Below are 21,486 nucleotides of genomic sequence, written 5' to 3'. Positions count from 1 at the left end.
GTCATCGATGTTCATAACATTCGTTAGCTTCCAAAAACGGCTATGGCATGCTAACCCCCCGAGGTGTTCCAAAAACGGCTATGGCATCACCCCTCAAGTGTTCCAAAAACGGCTATGGCATCACTTGCTCAATGTGAGTAGAACACGGCTATTACTCACGCTTTCGTACACCAACACGGCTATGTGTACGGGTAACTCAAATAACAACGTGGGAGTAAAACACGGCTATTACTTGCCACTAAATACACAAACACGGCTATGTGCCTTAGTACAAAACATGGACTAATACGGCTAAGTCCCACAACTATGGTCACCAAACGGCTATGTGACACCATTTCCACGGGCACATAAATCATATACATACATATATAGATATTCCACTCACCTTGAAGTCTTGAAGAATGCTTCCAAGTAATCCGCAACTCGCCAATGGAAAGTACCTATTCCATTACCACAATTACAATAATACACTTAGAGTGGATTTACAAATCAACCCAATTCGTCACTAAGTGCAATTTCGACCCAAATGCACTTCCAAGCACAAACCGTGCCCAAACTAACCAATAGTCACTAACACAAGTGAGAATGGTCCTAATATGCCAATTAAACCCGAACTCAAGTGTTAAACACGTGTCATACCCATTTTGACCCTTAAACCCTAATTTTGACCCATAAAGGTCAAAATCTCATTCTTTGCAAGTTTTGACACCAAAACACATTTAACTCGGTTTTATACTTCAACTTAATCCATTTAAGTTTATAAACTTCATTAAATCGCCAATTGGGTCATAATCACCACGAAACCCTAATTTGACCCAAAGTCAAAGTTAGTCAACCAAATAACCCTAAATGGGTTCCAATACTTCCATAATCACTAACTTAAGTGATTTAACTAAATTTCAAGTTCTAAACATGGCCAAATAGTTCACCAACCCGAAATCCGCCAACAATTAACAACAAACCCGATTACTAGCATTACTAAACTCATTTCATCACCTAAAAGGGTTTTACAACTAATTAACTCAAAACCCTAACTTGAATATCAAATTAGATAAATGAAATTCGGAGTTTGAGCTTACCAATACTATCACCGCGTAGCCGAGAACGAGAGGAACAACTTTAAAACCCGAGACTTTGAACGATTCGAGCTTCTTCCTCACCAAAACCTCCAATCTCTCTCTAAACTCTTACTCTCTCTCTAAAATGGATGAAGATGATGAGTGGATGTGAATGGGATCCAAAACTGATCCAAACTAGCTCATAAGCCTCACAAATCCGGCCTCAAGTGAAATTACCCATTTGCCCTTCATTTAAACCAATTAAGAAAACAAGGGATTCTGTCAGCAGCAAACGGCGCGGCGCGCCGAATCCCCGCGCGGCGCGCGACCTAACTGAAACAGATTCTTATGCATTTTAAACTTTATATAAATAATCCGCGAAACCCGATCTCGAACGTCTTAATACACAAACAAGCAAGATAAATATTCGGGTCTTACAAAGTTGTTGAGCACTTGATAACCATACTTAACATTTAATCAACGTCGCATATTCCCTTTATTATGAAATCTTACTACACCGTACCAAGTGTAGTCACCGAAACGAAGTACTGTGCAACCGTTGAATACTGGTCGTCCAGTCCGGTTAGGGTTGTCAGGCCCGATAGATCTATCAACAGGATTCGCGTTTACAATACCGCATGTAAATAGTAGTTACCAAGTTACAGAGAGATATGCCAGTGGTACAACTCAACGTAGAATATATAATTTTAATCACTTGTGTCCATAACGTAAATCATAAAATGCATGTATTCTCATCCCGAAATATTTAGAGTTTAAAAGTGGGACTATATACTCACCTTTTCCTTGAAGGTATTTAACTCGACTTGGTCTCCGATAGATATCACGAACCTAACCATATATATAATATATCAACATATTTTCTTTTCAAGTAATCGTTATATATATATATATATATATATATACTTATAATACTTTTAATATTTTCTTAGCCCGTAGTTAGCAGTCTGTTGTTAATGGTCCACAATTAGTTGCTCAATAAAATAAATAAAGACCCCATCGTATTCGTATTGATCAGAATTAATCTCGACCCATGGTACCATGTTGTCAAATGACGTGTTGCGTACATAAAGTACCGTGTTGTCAGATGATGTGTTGCGTACAATCATGAGGTCTTATGATTAATCTTCTCGTGTTGTTTACGGGTGGTCCTGAAATATATAAAATCAAATCATAAGTAAATATATATTAAATATTATGTTAATTAGCCAAGATATGATTAATCCGATTTTGTCATAATATGATATATTACAGGTTTTGAAGTGTTTTAAAAATCAAATTAGAAGGATCTATTTTGTTTGCGAACAGGTTTGAAATCATTCAAACTATGTTTTTGTTGTTAAAAATTTTATAACACAAAATAAGATAGCTATATAAATATGAATCGAATAAGATTATGAATAAGGTTACTACCTCAAGTTACTTGGATAAAGCTACTGGAAAAGATAGAAAATAATCTTGATTAAACTTTCTTATGATGATTATAGGTTGTTCATGAAGCTAGTTCTTCATGAGTATTTGCTGAGATTGTGAAGAACACTTAGAGTTCCTAAGAGTGTGTTTTTGGTTAGAGAAAGATGGTTGTAAGAATGAAATGAAAAACCAAGGTGATGGTGATACTTATAGGACAGTCTGGTTGTTTGAGGGAACAAGGACAAATTTTTGTGTTGAATTTTTGAGTAATAATGTATGCTAGCTTACAAATAAGATTCCCTCTTATCTAGGGCAGATATAAGGCTGATAAGGATATTGATTTGATGTGTATTTACCAATAGTAAATACGTATAGATGATGGGTATGATACGGTAAAAGAAGCTCAAAATCGGGCTTTTATTTTGGGTCCAACCGGGCCAAAAATAAAATTTTAAGACAGGGGTTGCCACCCCTTGGACCCTGCCAGGGGTTGCCACCCCTTGAACCCCGCTTATCGGGGGCGCTGCCCCCGAACCCCCGTCATAATCAAGATAAGTTCAAACAAGTGTGCACTCCACACTTCCCCAAACTTGTTCGATATTTATCAAGATTATTTTGGTTACAAATTAATCCCATTACACTTAAATCATATTGGTGACATAAATCACAACACATTATAGATTGTAAGTATATATGTCAAAGAACGTTATATATAGTTATCGTTTTGAAAACTTAAGTTAGTGGTCTCAAAGTATACTTATAACTCATTGTTGTTAGTTCACAATGAAATGTTAAACCATCCTTAAATCATGTTAAATATGTATAGATATGTACATATACATAATCGTATAATTATCGTGTGTTATATAGTTCGTGATATCATCGGTCAAATTGGACGGTCAAACGTTGTGTAAAACTCTTTTCAAAAATATAAGTCTTAACAGTTTGGATTGCTTATCATGTTGGTAAGGTTTAATTTATGTAAATATTAATCTCATAAGTATAGAATGATCGAAAAATTCCGGGTCGTTACAGTACCTACCCGTTAAATAAATTTCGTCCCGAAATTTTAAAATTGTACCTATTTTGCGTTCTCGGGAAACAAATGTGGGTACTTTTGTTTCATCTGATCGTCTCGTTCCCAAGTAAACTCGGGACCCCTTCGAGCATTCCAACGAACCTTAACGATTGGTATGTTGCTCTGCTTGAGTTGTTTAACTTCACGGTCCATGATTTCAACTGGTTCTTCGATGAATTGTAGTTTCTCGTCGACTTGGATTTCTTCAAGAGGAATGGTGAGGTCTTCCTTTGCAAGACACTTCTTAAGGTTTGAAACATGAAATGTATTATGTACTCCGGCGAGTTGTTGTGGTAATTCGAGTCGATAAGCTACCGGTCCAATGCGTTCGACGATCTTGAACGGGCCTACATACCTTGGGTTCAGTTTACCTCTTTTTCCAAAACGTATTACACCTTTCCAAGGTGACACCTTTAACATAACCATGTCACCGATCTGAAACTCTAATGGTTTCCTTCGGACATCGGCGTAGCTCTTTTGGCGACTACGGGCTGTTTTCAATCTCTCCTTGATTTGCACTATCTTCTCAGTAGTTTCATGGATGATCTCGGGTCCAGTTAATTGTCGATCTCCTACTTCGTTCCAACAGATAGGGGATCTACACTTCCTTCCATACAGTGCTTCGAATGGTGCAGCTTTAATGCTCGCATGATAACTATTATTATACGAGAATTCTGCTAATGGTAGATATTTATCCCATCCGTTTCCAAAATCGATCACACATGCCCTAAGCATCTCTTCAAGAGTCTGAATTGTTCTTTCACTCTGCCCGTCAGTTTGCGGATGATATGCGGTACTCATATGCAAACGAGTTCCTAGGGCCTCCTGTAGTGATTGCCAGAACTTTGATGTAAATCTACTATCACGATCGGATATAATGGAAATAGGTATTCCATGCCTTGAAACAATTTCCTTTATGTACAGTCGTAATAGTTTCTCCATTCTATCTGTTTCCTTTATAGGCAAGAAATGTGCAGATTTGGTGAGATGATCAACTATTACCCAAATGGTGTCATAACCCCAGGCAGTCTTAGGTAACTTTGTGATGAAATCCATGGTAATACCTGAAATGTCCCGTTCTTATTGATTAAAAACGTTCCATATTAATTGATTTCGTTGCGAGGTTTTGACCTCTATATGAGACGTTTTTCAAAGACTGCATTCATTTTTAAACAAACCATAACCTTTATTTCATCAATAAAGGTTAAAAAAGCTTTACGTAGATTATCAAATAATGATAATCTAAAATATCCTGTTTACACACGACCATTACATAATGGTTTACAATACAAATATGTTACAACAAAATAAGTTTCTTGAATGCAGTTTTTACACAATATCATACAAGCATGGACTCCAAATCTTGTCCTTATTTAAGTATGCGACAGCGGAAGCTCTTAATAATCACCTGAGAATAAACATGCTTAAAACGTCAACAAAAATGTTGGTGAGTTATAGGTTTAACCTATATATATCAAATCATAATAATAGACCACAAGATTTCATATTTCAATACACATCCCATACATAGAGATAAAAATCATTCATATGGTGAACACCTGGTAACCGACATTAACAAGATGCATATATAAGAATATCCCCATCATTCTGGGACACCCTTCGGATATGATATAAATTTCGAAGTACTAAAGCATCCGGTACTTTGGATGGGGTTTGTTAAGCCCAATAGATCTATCTTTAGGATTCGCGTCAATTAGGGTGTCTGTTCCCTAATTCTTAGATTACCAGACTTAATAACAAGGGGCATATTCGATTTCGATAATTCAACCATAGAATGTAGTTTCACGTACTTGTGTCTATTTTGTAAATCATTTATAAAACCTGCATGTATTCTCATCCCAAAAATATTAGATTTTAAAAGTGGGACTATAACTCACGTTCACAGATTTTTACTTCGTCGGGAAGTAAGACTTGGCCACTGGTTGATTCACGAACCTATAATAATATATACATATATATCAAAGTATGTTCAAAATATATTTACAACACTTTTAATATATTTTGATGTTTTAAGTTTATTAAGTCAGCTGTCCTCGTTAGTAACCTACAACTAGTTGTCCACAGTTAGATGTACAGAAATAAATCGATAAATATTATCTTGAATCAATCCACGACCCAGTGTATACGTATCTCAGTATTGATCACAACTCAAACTAAATATATTTTGGAATCAACCTCAACCCTGTATAGCTAACTCCAACATTCACATATAGAGTGTCTATGGTTGTTCCGAAATATATATAGATGTGTCGACATGATAGGTCGAAACATTGTATACGTGTCTATGGTATCTCAAGATTACATAATATACAATACAAGTTGATTAAGTTATGGTTGGAATAGATTTGTTACCAATTTTCACGTAGCTAAAATGAGAAAAATTATCCAATCTTGTTTTACCCATAACTTCTTCATTTTAAATCCGTTTTGAGTGAATCAAATTGCTATGGTTTCATATTGAACTCTATTTTATGAATCTAAACAGAAAAAGTATAGGTTTATAGTCGGAAAAATAAGTTACAAGTCATTTTTGTAAAGGTAGTCATTTCAGTCGAAAGAACGACGTCTAGATGACCATTTTAGAAAACATACTTCCACTTTGAGTTTAACCATAATTTTTGGATATAGTTTCATGTTCATAATAAAAATAATTTTCTCAGAATAAAAACTTTTAAATCAAAGTTTATCATAGTTTTTAATTAACTAACCCAAAACAGCCCGCGGTGTTACTACGACGGCGTAAATCCGGTTTTACGGTGTTTTTCGTGTTTCCAGGTTTTAAATCATTAAGTTAGCATATCATATAGATATAGAACATGTGTTTAGTTGATTTTAAAAGTCAAGTTAGAAGGATTAACTTTTGTTTGCGAACAAGTTTAGAATTAACTAAACTATGTTCTAGTGATTACAAGTTTAAACCTTCGAATAAGATAGCTTTATATGTATGAATCGAATGATGTTATGAACATCATTACTACCTTAAGTTCCTTGGATAAACCTACTGGAAAAGAGAAAAATGGATCTAGCTTCAATGGATCCTTGGATGGCTCGAAGTTCTTGAAGCAGAATGATGACACGAAAACAAGTTCAAGTAAGATCATCACTTAAAATAAGATTGTTATAGTTATAGAAATTGAACCAAAGTTTGAATATGATTATTACCTTGTATTAGAATGATAACCTACTGTAAGAAACAAAGATTTCTTGAGGTTGGATGATCACCTTACAAGATTGGAAGTGAGCTAGCAAACTTGAAAGTATTCTTGATTTTATGAAACTAGAACTTTTGGAATTTATGAAGAACACTTAGAACTTGAAGATAGAACTTGAGAGAGATCAATTAGATGAAGAAAATTGAAGAATGAAAGTGTTTGTAGGTGTTTTTGGTCGTTGGTGTATGGATTAGATATAAAGGATATGTTATTTTGTTTTCATGTAAATAAGTCATGAATGATTACTCATATTTTTGTAATTTTATGAGATATTTCATGCTAGTTGCCAAATGATGGTTCCCACATGTGTTAGGTGACTCACATGGGCTGCTAAGAGCTGATCATTGGAGTGTATATACCAATAGTACATACATCTAAAAGCTGTGTATTGTACGAGTACGAATACGGGTGCATACGAGTAGAATTGTTGATGAAACTGAACGAGGATGTAATTGTAAGCATTTTTGTTAAGTAGAAGTATTTTGATAAGTGTATTGAAGTCTTTAAAAAGTGTATAAATACATATTAAAACACTACATGTATATACATTTTAACTGAGTCGTTAAGTCATCGTTAGTCGTTACATGTAAGTGTTGTTTTGAAACTTTTAGGTTAACGATCTTGTTAAATGTTGTTAACCCAATGTTTATAATATCAAATGAGATTTTAAATTATTATATTATCATGATATTATCATGTATGAATATCTCTTAATATGATATATATACATTAAATGTCTTTACAACGATAATCGTTACATATATGTCTCATTTAAAAATCATTAAGTTAGTAGTCTTGTTTTTACATATGTAGTTCATTGTTAATATACTTAATGATATGTTTACTTATCATAGTATCATGTTAACTATATATATATATCCATATATATGTCATCATATAGTTTTTACAAGTTTTAACGTTCGTGAATCACCGGTCAACTTGGGTGGTCAATTGTCTATATGAAACATATTTCAATTAATCAAGTCTTAACAAGTTTGATTGCTTAACATGTTGGAAACATTTAATCATGTAAATATCAATCTCAATTAATATATATAAACATGGAAAAGTTCGGGTCACTACAGTACCTACCCGTTAAATAAATTTCGTCCCGAAATTTTAAGCTGTTGAAGGTGTTGATGAATCTTCTGGAAATAGATGTTGGTATTTCTTCTTCATCTGATCTTCACGCTCCCAGGTGAACTCGGGTCCTCTACGAGCATTCCATCGAACCTTAACAATTGGTATCTTGTTTTGCTTAAGTCTTTTAACCTCACGATCCATTATTTCGACGGGTTCTTCGATGAATTGAAGTTTTTCGTTGATTTGGATTTCATCTAACGGAATAGTGAGATCTTCTTTAGCAAAACATTTCTTCAAATTCGAGACGTGGAAAGTGTTATGTACAGCCGCGAGTTGTTGAGGTAACTCAAGTCGGTAAGCTACTGGTCCGACACGATCAATAATCTTGAATGGTCCAATATACCTTGGATTTAATTTCCCTCGTTTACCAAATCGAACAACGCCTTTCCAAGGTGCAACTTTAAGCATGACCATCTCTCCAATTTCAAATTCTATATCTTTTCTTTTAATGTCAGCGTAGCTCTTTTGTCGACTTTGGGCAGTTTTCAACCGTTGTTGAATTTGGATGATCTTCTCGGTAGTTTCTTGTATAATCTCCGGACCCGTAATCTGTCTATCCCCCACCTCACTCCAACAAATCGAAGACCTGCACTTTCTACCATAAAGTGCTTCAAACGGCGCCATCTCAATGCTTGAATGGTAGCTGTTGTTGTAGGAAAATTCTGCTAACGGTAGATGTCGATCCCAACTGTTTCCGAAATCAATAACACATGCTCGTAGCATGTCTTCAAGCGTTTGTATCGTCCTTTCGTTCTGCCCATCAGTTTGTGGATGATAGGCAGTACTCATGTCTAGACGAGTTCCTAATGCTTGCTGTAATGTCTGCCAGAATCTTGAAATAAATCTGCCATCCCTATAAGAGATAATAGAGATTGGTATTCCATGTCTGGAGACGACTTCCTTCAAATACAGTCGTGCTAACTTCTCCATCTTGTCATCTTCTCTTATTGGTAGGAAGTGTGCTGATTTGGTGAGACGATCAACTATTACCCAAATAGTATCAAAACCACTTGCAGTCCTTGGCAATTTAGTGATGAAATCCATGGTAATGTTTTCCCATTTCCATTCCGGGATTTCGGGTTGTTGAAGTAGACCTGATGGTTTCTGATGCTCAGCTTTGACCTTAGAACACGTCAAACATTCTCCTACGTATTTAGCAACATCGGCTTTCATACCCGGCCACCAAAAATGTTTCTTGAGATCCTTATACATCTTCCCCGTTCCAGGATGTATTGAGTATCTGGTTTTATGAGCTTCTCTAAGTACCATTTCTCTCATATCTCCAAATTTTGGTACCCAAATCCTTTCAGCCCTATACCGGGTTCCGTCTTCCCGAATATTAAGACGCTTCTCCGATCCTTTGGGTATTTCATCCTTTAAATTTCCCTCTTTTAAAACTCCTTGTTGCGCCTCCTTTATTTGAGTAGTAATGTTATTATGAATCATTATATTCATAGATTTTACTCGAATGGGTTCTCTGTCCTTCCTGCTCAAGGCATCGGCTACCACATTTGCCTTCCCCGGGTGGTAACGAATCTCAAAGTCGTAATCATTCAACAATTCAATCCACCTACGCTGCCTCATATTCAGTTGTTTCTGATTAAATATGTGTTGAAGACTTTTGTGGTCGGTATATATAATACTTTTGACCCCATATAAGTAGTGCCTCAAAGTCTTTAATGCAAAAACAACCGCGCCTAATTCCAAATCATGCGTCGTATAATTTTGTTCGTGAATCTTCAATTGTCTAGACGCATAAGCAATCACCTTCGTTCGTTGCATTAATACACAACCGAGACCTTGCTTTGATGCATCACAATAAATCCCAAAATCATCATTCCCTTCAGGCAATGACAATATAGGTGCCGTAGTTAGCTTTTTCTTCAATAACTGAAACGCTTTCTCTTGTTCATCATTCCATTCAAATTTCTTCCCTTTATGCGTTAATGCAGTCAAGGGTTTTGCTATTCTGGAAAAGTCTTGGATGAACCTTCTGTAGTAACCAGCTAGTCCTAAAAACTGGCGTATGTGTTTCGGAGTTTTCGGGGTTTCCCACTTTTCAACAGTTTCTATCTTTGCCGGATCCACCTTAATACCTTCTTTGTTCACTATGTGACCGAGGAATTGAACTTCTTCCAACCAAAATGCACACTTTGAAAACTTAGCGTACAATTCTTCCTTCCTCAATACTTCTAACACCTTTCTCAAATGTTCACCGTGTTCTTGGTCATTCTTTGAGTAAATAAGTATGTCATCAATGAAAACAATGACAAACTTGTCAAGGTATGGTCCACACACTCGGTTCATATGGTCCATGAACACAGCTGGTGCATTAGTTAAACCAAACGGCATGACCATAAACTCGTAATGACCGTAACGTGTTCTGAAAGCAGTCTTTGGAATATCATCTTCTTTCACCCGCATTTGATGATACCCGGAACGTAAGTCAATCTTTGAATAAACAGACGAGCCTTGTAGTTGATCAAATAAGTCGTCGATTCTCGGTAGTGGGTAGCGATTCTTGATGGTAAGTTTGTTCAACTCTCGGTAGTCGATACACAACCTGAATGTACCATCTTTCTTCTTGACAAACAAAACAGGAGCTCCCCAAGGTGATGTGCTTGGTCGAATGAAACCACGCTCTAAAAGTTCTTGTAATTGGCTTTGCAGTTCTTTCATCTCACTGGGTGCGAGTCTGTAAGGAGCACGAGCTATTGGTGCAGCTCCTGGTACAAGATCTATTTGAAATTCAACGGATCGATGTGGGGGTAATCCCGGTAATTCTTTCGGAAATACATCGGGAAATTCTTTTGCGACGGGAACATCATTGATGCTCTTTTCTTCAGTTTGTACTTTCTCGACGTGTGCTAGAACAGCATAGCAACCTTTTCTTATTAGTTTTTGTGCCTTCAAATTACTAATAAGATGTAGCTTCGTGTTGCCCTTTTCTCCGTACACCATTAAGGGTTTTCCTTTTTCTCGTATAATGCGAATTGCATTTTTGTAACAAACGATCTCTGCTTTCACTTCTTTCAACCAGTCCATACCGATTATCACATCAAAACTCCCTAACTCTACTGGTATCAAATCAATCTTAAATGTTTCGCTAACCAGTTTAATTTCTCGATTCCGACATATATTATCTGCTGAAATTAATTTACCATTTGCTAATTCGAGTAAAAATTTACTATCCAAAGGCGTCAATGGACAACTTAATTTAGCACAAAAATCTCTACTCATATAGCTTCTATCCGCACCCGAATCAAATAAAACGTAAGCAGATTTATTGTCAATAAGAAACGTACCCGTAACAAGCTCCGGGTCTTCCTGTGCCTCTGCCGCATTAATATTGAAAACTCTTCCGCGGCCTTGTCCATTCGTGTTCTCCTGGTTCGGGCAATTTCTAATAATGTGGCCTGGTTTTCCACATTTATAACAAACTACATTGGCATAGCTTGCTCCGACACTACTTGCTCCGCCATTACTCGTTCCGACACCATTTGTTCCTTTTGTTCTATTAACCCCTGGTCCGTAGACCTCACACTTCGCCGCGCTATGACCATTTCTTTTACACTTGTTGCAAAATTTGGTGCAGAACCCCGAGTGATACTTTTCACACCTTTGGCATAGCTGTTTCTGATTGTTGTTGTTGTTGCGGTTATTATTGTTGTTGGGATGATTGTTGTAGTTGCTGTTGTTGTTGTTGTTGTTGTTGTTGTTGTTGTTGTTGTTGTTGAGCCGTTTGTTGTAGTTACGATTGATGTTGCGATTGTTGTTGTATTGGTGATTCTTATCACCATTTTCCTCCCACTTTCTTTTGACTTGCTTCACATTGGCCTCTTCAGCAGTCTGTTCTTTAATTCTTTCTTCAATCTGGTTCACTAGTTTGTGAGCCATTCTACATGCCTGTTGTATGGAGGCGGGCTCGTGTGAACTTATATCTTCTTGGATTCTTTCCGGTAATCCTTTCACAAACGCGTCGATCTTCTCTTCCTCATCTTCGAATGCTCCTGGACACAATAGGCACAATTCTGTGAATCGTCTTTCGTACGTGGTAATATCAAATCCTTGGGTTCGTAACCCTCTAAGTTCTGTCTTGAGCTTATTGACCTCGGTTCTGGGACGGTACTTCTCGTTCATCAAGTGCTTGAATGCTGACCACGGTAGTGCGTACGCATCATCTTGTCCCACTTGCTCTAGATAGGTATTCCACCATGTTAACGCAGAACCTGTGAAGGTATGCGTAGCGTACTTCACTTTGTCCTCTTCAGTACACTTACTTATGGCAAACACCGATTCGACCTTCTCGGTCCACCGTTTCAATCCGATCGGTCCTTCGGTTCCATCAAATTCCAAAGGTTTGCAGGCAGTGAATTCTTTGTAGGTGCATCCTACACGATTTCCTGTACTGCTAGATCCAAGGTTATTGTTGGTATGTAGCGCAGCCTGTACTGCGGCTATGTTTGAAGCTAGAAAAGTACGGAATTCCTCTTCATTCATATTCACGGTGTGTCGAGTAGTCGGTGCCATTTCCTTCAAAATAGTTAAATGGAACAAGTTAATCATACAGAATATTAAGAGTAGTTAATAGTATTTCGTAGCATAATATGAACTCATTTATAAAAGCTTTTTCTTCATATTAGCGTTTTATAAGTTTAAATTCGGGTAGTACCTACCCGTTAAGTTCATACTTAGTAGCTAATATACAATTCAACTACTACAATTCTATATGAAAAACTGATTATAATAATATTTCACGTTCAAACTTTTATACAATATGTTACAAACTTACAATACCGCTTATTTTACATAAAGCATGAAATATAGCACACAATAACTTTGATACAAGATAGTTGTGAAGATAATTCTAGCTAATACACCAGTCGTTCAGCAAAGGCAATAAAGACACGTAATTCATACGTCCAGAAACAAGTCATGCATTCTGGTTTTACTAGGACTACTTCCCATCCTTGGTCTTGTGCAACATAACCGTTATGGCCGTTGATAAGACAGCGTGTTGTAACGTCGTCAAAGGGACGAGGGTTACGTAATGTCCAACAGTCCCGTAACAATATAAAAACCTCATTTCTTACCCCAATTACCGACTCCGTCACTTGTGGAAATGTTTTGTTTAATAGTTGTAGCCCGATGTTCTTGTTCTCACTTTGGTGAGAAGCGAACATTACTAATCCGTAAGCATAACATGCTTCTTTATGTTGCATGTTAGCCGCTTTTTCTAAATCACGAAGTCCAATATTCGGATATATTGAGTCAAAATAATTTCTTAACCCGTTGCGTAAAATAGCATTTGGGTTCCCCGCAATATATGCGTCAAAGTAAACACATCGTAACTTATGGGTTTCCCAATGTGATATCCCCCATCTTTCAAACGAAAGTCTCTTATAAACCAAGACATTCTTGGAACGTTCTTCGAATGTCTTACAAACTGATCTCGCCTTAAATAGTTGTGCCGAAGAATTCTGACCGACTCTAGACAAGATTTCATCAATCATGTCTCCGGGTAGGTCTCTTAAAATATTGGGTTGTCTATCCATTTTGTGTTTTTATACTGTAAAATAGACAAGAGTTAGATTCATAAAAAAAAATACTTATTAATACAAGCAATTTTTACATATATCATAAAGCATAAGCACACTATATTACATATATTACACCACACGAATACAACTATCTTATTCCGACTCGCTTGTTTCTTCTTCTTCGGTTTTGGTTCGTTTTGCCAAGTTTCTAAGGATATATGATGTTCCCCTAATACGAGCCGTCGTTATCCACATTGGTTTAGAAAAACCTGGTGGTTTAGAGGTTCCCGGGTCATTGTTACAACTTAAGGACTTCGGGGGTTGACGATACATATAAAGTTCATCGGGGTTGGAATTAGATTTCTCTATTTTTATGCCCTTTCCCTTATTATTTTCTTTTGCCTTTTTAAATTCAGTTGGGGTAATTTCTATAACATCATAGGAATTCTCGTCGGAATCCGATTCATCGGAGAATTGGTAATCCTCCCAATATTTTGCTTCCTTGGCGGAAACACCATTGACCATAATTAACCTTGGTCGGTTGGTTGAGGATTTTCTTTTACTTAACCGTTTTATTATTTCCCCCACCGGTTCTATTTCTTCATCCGGTTCCGATTCTTCTTCCGGTTCCGATTCTTCTTCCGGTTCCGACTCTTCTTCCGGTTCCTCTTCGGGAACTTGTGAATCAGTCCACGAATCATTCCAATTTACATTTGACTCTTCATTATTATTAGGTGAGTCAATGAGTCAATGGGACTTGTTCTAGAGGTAGACATCTATCACATAATACCAAACGCGTTAAGAGATTAATATATCACATAATATTCACATGCTAAAAATATATAGTTTCCAACAAAAATGTTAAGCAATCATTTTTAAAGAAAACACGGTCGAAGTCCAGACTCACTAATGCATCCTAACAAACTCGATAAGACACACTAATGCAAATTTTCTGGTTCTCTAAGACCAACGCTCGGATACCAACTGAAATGTCCCGTTCTTATTGATTAAAAACGTTCCATATTAATTGATTTCGTTGCGAGGTTTTGACCTCTATATGAGACGTTTTTCAAAGACTGCATTCATTTTTAAACAAACCATAACCTTTATTTCATCAATAAAGGTTAAAAAAGCTTTACGTAGATTATCAAATAATGATAATCTAAAATATCCTGTTTACACACGACCATTACATAATGGTTTACAATACAAATATGTTACAACAAAATAAGTTTCTTGAATGCAGTTTTTACACAATATCATACAAGCATGGACTTCAAATCTTGTCCTTATTTAAGTATGCGACAGCGGAAGCTCTTAATAATCACCTGAGAATAAACATGCTTAAAACGTCAACAAAAATGTTGGTGAGTTATAGGTTTAACCTATATATATCAAATCATAATAATAGACCACAAGATTTCATATTTCAATACACATCCCATACATAGAGATAAAAATCATTCATATGGTGAACACCTGGTAACCGACATTAACAAGATGCATATATAAGAATATCCCCATCATTCCGGGACACCCTTCGGATATGATATAAATTTCGAAGTACTAAAGCATCCGGTACTTTGGATGGGGTTTGTTAAGCCCAATAGATCTATCTTTAGGATTCGCGTCAATTAGGGTGTCTGTTCCCTAATTCTTAGATTACCAGACTTAATAACAAGGGGCATATTCGATTTCGATAATTCAACCATAGAATGTAGTTTCACGTACTTGTGTCTATTTTGTAAATCATTTATAAAACCTGCATGTATTCTCATCCCAAAAATATTAGATTTTAAAAGTGGGACTATAACTCACGTTCACAGATTTTTACTTCGTCGGGAAGTAAGACTTGGCCACTGGTTGATTCACGAACCTATAATAATATATACATATATATCAAAGTATGTTCAAAATATATTTACAACACTTTTAATATATTTTGATGTTTTAAGTTTATTAAGTCAGCTGTCCTCGTTAGTAACCTACAACTAGTTGTCCACAGTTAGATGTACAGAAATAAATCGATAAATATTATCTTGAATCAATCCACGACCCAGTGTATACGTATCTCAGTATTGATCACAACTCAAACTAAATATATTTTGGAATCAACCTCAACCCTGTATAGCTAACTCCAACATTCACATATAGAGTGTCTATGGTTGTTCCGAAATATATATAGATGTGTCGACATGATAGGTCGAAACATTGTATACGTGTCTATGGTATCTCAAGATTACATAATATACAATACAAGTTGATTAAGTTATGGTTGGAATAGATTTGTTACCAATTTTCACGTAGCTAAAATGAGAAAAATTATCCAATCTTGTTTTACCCATAATTTCTTCATTTTAAATCCGTTTTGAGTGAATCAAATTGCTATGGTTTCATATTGAACTCTATTTTATGAATCTAAATAGAAAAAGTATAGGTTTATAGTCGGAAAAATAAGTTACAAGTCATTTTTGTAAAGGTAGTCATTTCAGTCGAAAGAACGACGTCTAGATGACCATTTTAGAAAACATACTTCCACTTTGAGTTTAACCATAATTTTTGGATATAGTTTCATGTTCATAATAAAAATAATTTTCTCAGAATAAAAACTTTTAAATCAAAGTTTATCATAGTTTTTAATTAACTAACCCAAAACAGCCCGCGGTGTTACTACGACGGCGTAAATCCGGTTTTACGGTGTTTTTCGTGTTTCCAGGTTTTAAATCATTAAGTTAGCATATCATATAGATATAGAACATGTGTTTAGTTGATTTTAAAAGTCAAGTTAGAAGGATTAACTTTTGTTTGCGAACAAGTTTAGAATTAACTAAACTATGTTCTAGTGATTACAAGTTTAAACCTTCGAATAAGATAGCTTTATATGTATGAATCGAATGATGTTATGAACATCATTACTACCTTAAGTTCCTTGGATAAACCTACTGGAAAAGAGAAAAATGGATCTAGCTTCAATGGATCCTTGGATGGCTCGAAGTTCTTGAAGCAGAATGATGACACGAAAACAAGTTCAAGTAAGATCATCACTTAAAATAAGATTGTTATAGTTATAGAAATTGAACCAAAGTTTGAATATGATTATTACCTTGTATTAGAATGATAACCTACTGTAAGAAACAAAGATTTCTTGAGGTTGGATGATCACCTTACAAGATTGGAAGTGAGCTAGCAAACTTGAAAGTATTCTTGATTTTATGAAACTAGAACTTTTGGAATTTATGAAGAACACTTAGAACTTGAAGATAGAACTTGAGAGAGATCAATTAGATGAAGAAAATTGAAGAATGAAAGTGTTTGTAGGTGTTTTTGGTCGTTGGTGTATGGATTAGATATAAAGGATATGTTATTTTGTTTTCATGTAAATAAGTCATGAATGATTACTCATATTTTTGTAATTTTATGAGATATTTCATGCTAGTTGCCAAATGATGGTTCCCACATGTGTTAGGTGACTCACATGGGCTGCTAAGAGCTGATCATTGGAGTGTATATACCAATAGTACATACATCTAAAAGCTGTGTATTGTACGAGTACGAATACGGGTGCATACGAGTAGAATTGTTGATGAAACTGAACGAGGATGTAATTGTAAGCATTTTTGTTAAGTAGAAGTATTTTGATAAGTGTATTGAAGTCTTTCAAAAGTGTATAAATACATATTAAAACACTACATGTATATACATTTTAACTGAGTCGTTAAGTCATCGTTAGTCGTTACATGTAAGTGTTGTTTTGAAACTTTTAGGTTAACGATCTTGTTAAATGTTGTTAACCCAATGTTTATAATATCAAATGAGATTTTAAATTATTATATTATCATGATATTATCATGTATGAATATCTCTTAATATGATATATATACATTAAATGTCTTTACAACGATAATCGTTACATATATGTCTCATTTAAAAATCATTAAGTTAGTAGTCTTGTTTTTACATATGTAGTTCATTGTTAATATACTTAATGATATGTTTACTTATCATAGTATCATGTTAACTATATATATATATCCATATATATGTCATCATATAGTTTTTACAAGTTTTAACGTTCGTGAATCACCGGTCAACTTGGGTGGTCAATTGTCTATATGAAACATATTTCAATTAATCAAGTCTTAACAAGTTTGATTGATTAACATGTTGGAAACATTTAATCATGTAAATATCAATCTCAATTAATATATATAAACATGGAAAAGTTCGGGTCACTACAATACCATCCCATTTCCATTCTGGGATTTCTGGTTGTTGAAGTAACCCTGACGGCTTCTGGTGTTCTGCTTTAACTTTAGAACAAGTTAAACATTCCCCAACATACGTTGCAACGTCTGTCTTTAAATTAGGCCACCAATAATGCGTCTTAAGATCTTGGTACATCTTTCCAACTCCAGGATGTATCGAGTATCTTGTCTTGTGCGCCTCATTCAATATCAACTTCCTTAATCCACCCAACTTTGGTACCCAAATACGGTTTGCAAAATATCGAATTCCGTCTTCCCGTATAACGAGTTGCTTCTCATACTTCTTCATTATTTCATTTCCTATGTTTTCTTTAGTAAGAGCTTCTCGTTGAGCCTCTTTGATTTGTGAGTTAAGATTCATGCGAATTTTTATGTTCATCGCTCGTACTCGAATTGGTTCTCGTTCCTTTCTGCTTAAAGCGTCGGCCACTACATTCGCTTTCCCGGGATGATAGCGAATCTCACAATCGTAGTCGTTTATCAGCTCAACCCACCTACGTTGCCTCATGTTCAGCTGTTTCTGATCGAAAATATGTTGAAGGCTTTTATGATCAGTAAACACAGTGCATTTAACTCCATATAAATAGCGTCTCCATATCTTCAATGCAAACACTACTGCCCCCAATTCTAGATCATGCGTCGTATAATTCCGTTCGTGAATCTTCAATTGTCGGGATGCGTATGCAATAACTTTCTTTCGTTGCATAAGGACGCAACCAAAACCTTGTCGTGAAGCGTCACAATATATCTCAAAATCATTGTTCCCTTCAGGTAACGATAAAATAGGTGCCGTGATCAACTTCTTCTTGAGTAATTGAAATGCACTCTCCTGCTTAAAGGTCCATTCGTACTTCTTCCCTTTTTGTGTTAACGATGTCAATGGTTTAGCTATTCGGGAAAAATCTTGAATAAACCTTCTATAATAACCGGCTAAACCCAAAAATTGGCGTATCTGCGTTGGTGTCTTAGGAGTCTCCCATTTTTCAATGGCCTCAATTTTAGCTGGGTCAACCTGAATTCCTTTGCTACTAACAACATGACCAAGAAATTGCACTTCTTTTAACCAAAATGCACACTTAGAAAATTTGGCGTATAATTGTTCTTTTCTTAACAATTCTAATACCAATCTTAAATATTGTTCATGCTCTTGCTCACTCTTGGAATAGATAAGAATATAGTCAATGAAAACGACAACAAACTTATCTAAATACGGACTACAAACTCGATTCATGAGGTCCATGAATACAGCTGGCGCATTCGTTAATCCAAACGGCATGACCAAAAATTCATAATGACCGTGGCGTGTCCGAAAAGCAGTTTTCAGAATATCTTCTTCTTTGACGCGTTGATGATAGCCCGACCTTAGGTCGATTTTCGAGTAAACACATGATCCTTGCAATTGATCAAATAAGTCATCAATTCTCGGTAGTGGATATCTTCTTCTTTGGATTGCTTATCATGTTGGTAAGGTTTAATTTTTGTAAATATTAATCTCATAAGTATAGAATGATCGGAAAATTCCGGGTCGTTACATTATTATTATTATTATTATTATTATTATTATTATTATTATTATTATTATTATTATTATTATTATTATACATAATGAGTAGTGCATAATTATTATATTATCATTTTTTTACTACTTTACTACATCATCACTTATCATTTCGTATATGATAATTAATCACAATTACAATAAGGAGTCAATATTAAGTAATATATATATATATATATATATATATATATATATATATATATATATATATATATATATAAACTAATTTATTACTTTTTATCTTTATTTATTATAAATAATTTTTCTTTATTACATTAAATCTAAAAAATAAAAGAATAATAAATAAACCTTATATTCTCTTGCAAGTCTTCTTGAACCATACCAAATTTTAATCACAATTCTCAATTATTTCTTTTTATAATAAAAAAATCAATAATAATAATTTTGTTCTTATTATCATAATATTAATATTTATATTGTTTATATATATATATATATATATATATATATATATATATATATATATATATATATATACACACACACACATACATACACATAAATTAAACGATTGTTACATATTACGGAGTAATTACTTAACTAATATATAAATACAAAACAAATGCTAATAATATTAGAATGAAATCTAAGAAAGTAAACTACATACATAATTATAAAATAACTTGTATAAAAAATATACATATATAAATGAACTCTAAATTACTATCATTATTGATAAACAATTACAAAAACTGAAAGAAAAAAAAAATTATCTGAACCTCAATAACATCTTTATATAGTGATATCGCAATATATATTCGATGTTATGTGATTGATGAAATCAACATAAAAAGAGCAAAACAATTGGGTTCAGTTTACCTCTTTTTCCAAAACGTATTACACCTTTCCAAGGTGACACCTTTAACATAACCATGTCACCGATCTGAAACTCTAATGGTTTCCTTCGGACATCGGCGTAGCTCTTTTGGCGACTACGGGCTGTTTTCAATCTCTCCTTGATTTGCACTATCTTCTCAGTAGTTTCATGGATGATCTCGGGTCCAGTTAATTGTCGATCTCCTACTTCGTTCCAACAGATAGGGGATCTACACTTCCTTCCATACAGTGCTTCGAATGGTGCAACTTTAATGCTCACATGATAACTATTATTATACGAGAATTCTGCTAATGGTAGATATTTATCCCATCCGTTTCCAAAATCGATCACACATGCCCTAAGCATGTCTTCAAGAGTCTGAATTGTTCTTTCACTCTGCCCGTCAGTTTGCGGTTGATATGCGGTACTCATATGCAAACGAGTTCCTAGGGCCTCCTGTAGTGATTGCCAGAACTTTGATGTAAATCTACTATCACGATCGGATATAATGGAAATAGGTATTCCATGCCTTGAAACAATTTCCTTTATGTACAGTCGTAATAGTTTCTCCATTCTATCTGTTTCCTTTATAGGCAAGAAATGTGCAGATTTGGTGAGATGATCAACTATTACCCAAATGGTGTCATAACCCCAGGCAGTCTTAGGTAACTTTGTGATGAAATCCATGGTAATACCATCCCATTTCCATTCTGGGATTTCTGGTTGTTGAAGTAACCCTGACGGCTTCTGGTGTTCTGCTTTAACTTTAGAACAAGTTAAACATTCCCCAACATACGTTGCAACGTCTGTCTTTAAATTAGGCCACCAATAATGCGTCTTAAGATCTTGGTACATCTTTCCAACTCCAGGATGTATCGAGTATCTTGTCTTGTGCGCCTCATTCAATATCAACTTCCTTAATCCACCCAACTTCGGTACCCAAATACGGTTTGAAAAATATCGAATTCCGTCTTCCCGTATAACGAGTTGCTTCTCATACTTCTTCATTATTTCATTTCCTATGTTTTCTTTAGTAAGAGCTTCTCGTTGAGCCTCTTTGATTTGTGAGTTAAGATTCATGCGAATTTTTATGTTCATCGCTCGTACTCGAATTGGTTCTCGTTCCTTTCTGCTTAAAGCGTCGGCCACTACATTCGCTTTCCCGGGATGATAGCGAATCTCACAATCGTAGTCGTTTATCAGCTCAACCCACCTACGTTGCCTCATGTTCAGCTGTTTCTGATCGAAAATATGTTGAAGGCTTTTATGATCAGTAAACACAGTGCATTTAACTCCATATAAATAGCGTCTCCATATCTTCAATGCAAACACTACTGCCCCC

The sequence above is a fragment of the Rutidosis leptorrhynchoides genome, chromosome 1, assembly GCF_046630445.1.
Source record: "Rutidosis leptorrhynchoides isolate AG116_Rl617_1_P2 chromosome 1, CSIRO_AGI_Rlap_v1, whole genome shotgun sequence".
Lineage (NCBI taxonomy): Eukaryota > Viridiplantae > Streptophyta > Magnoliopsida > Asterales > Asteraceae > Rutidosis > Rutidosis leptorrhynchoides.
Note: the sequence above shows the minus strand (reverse complement) of the source record.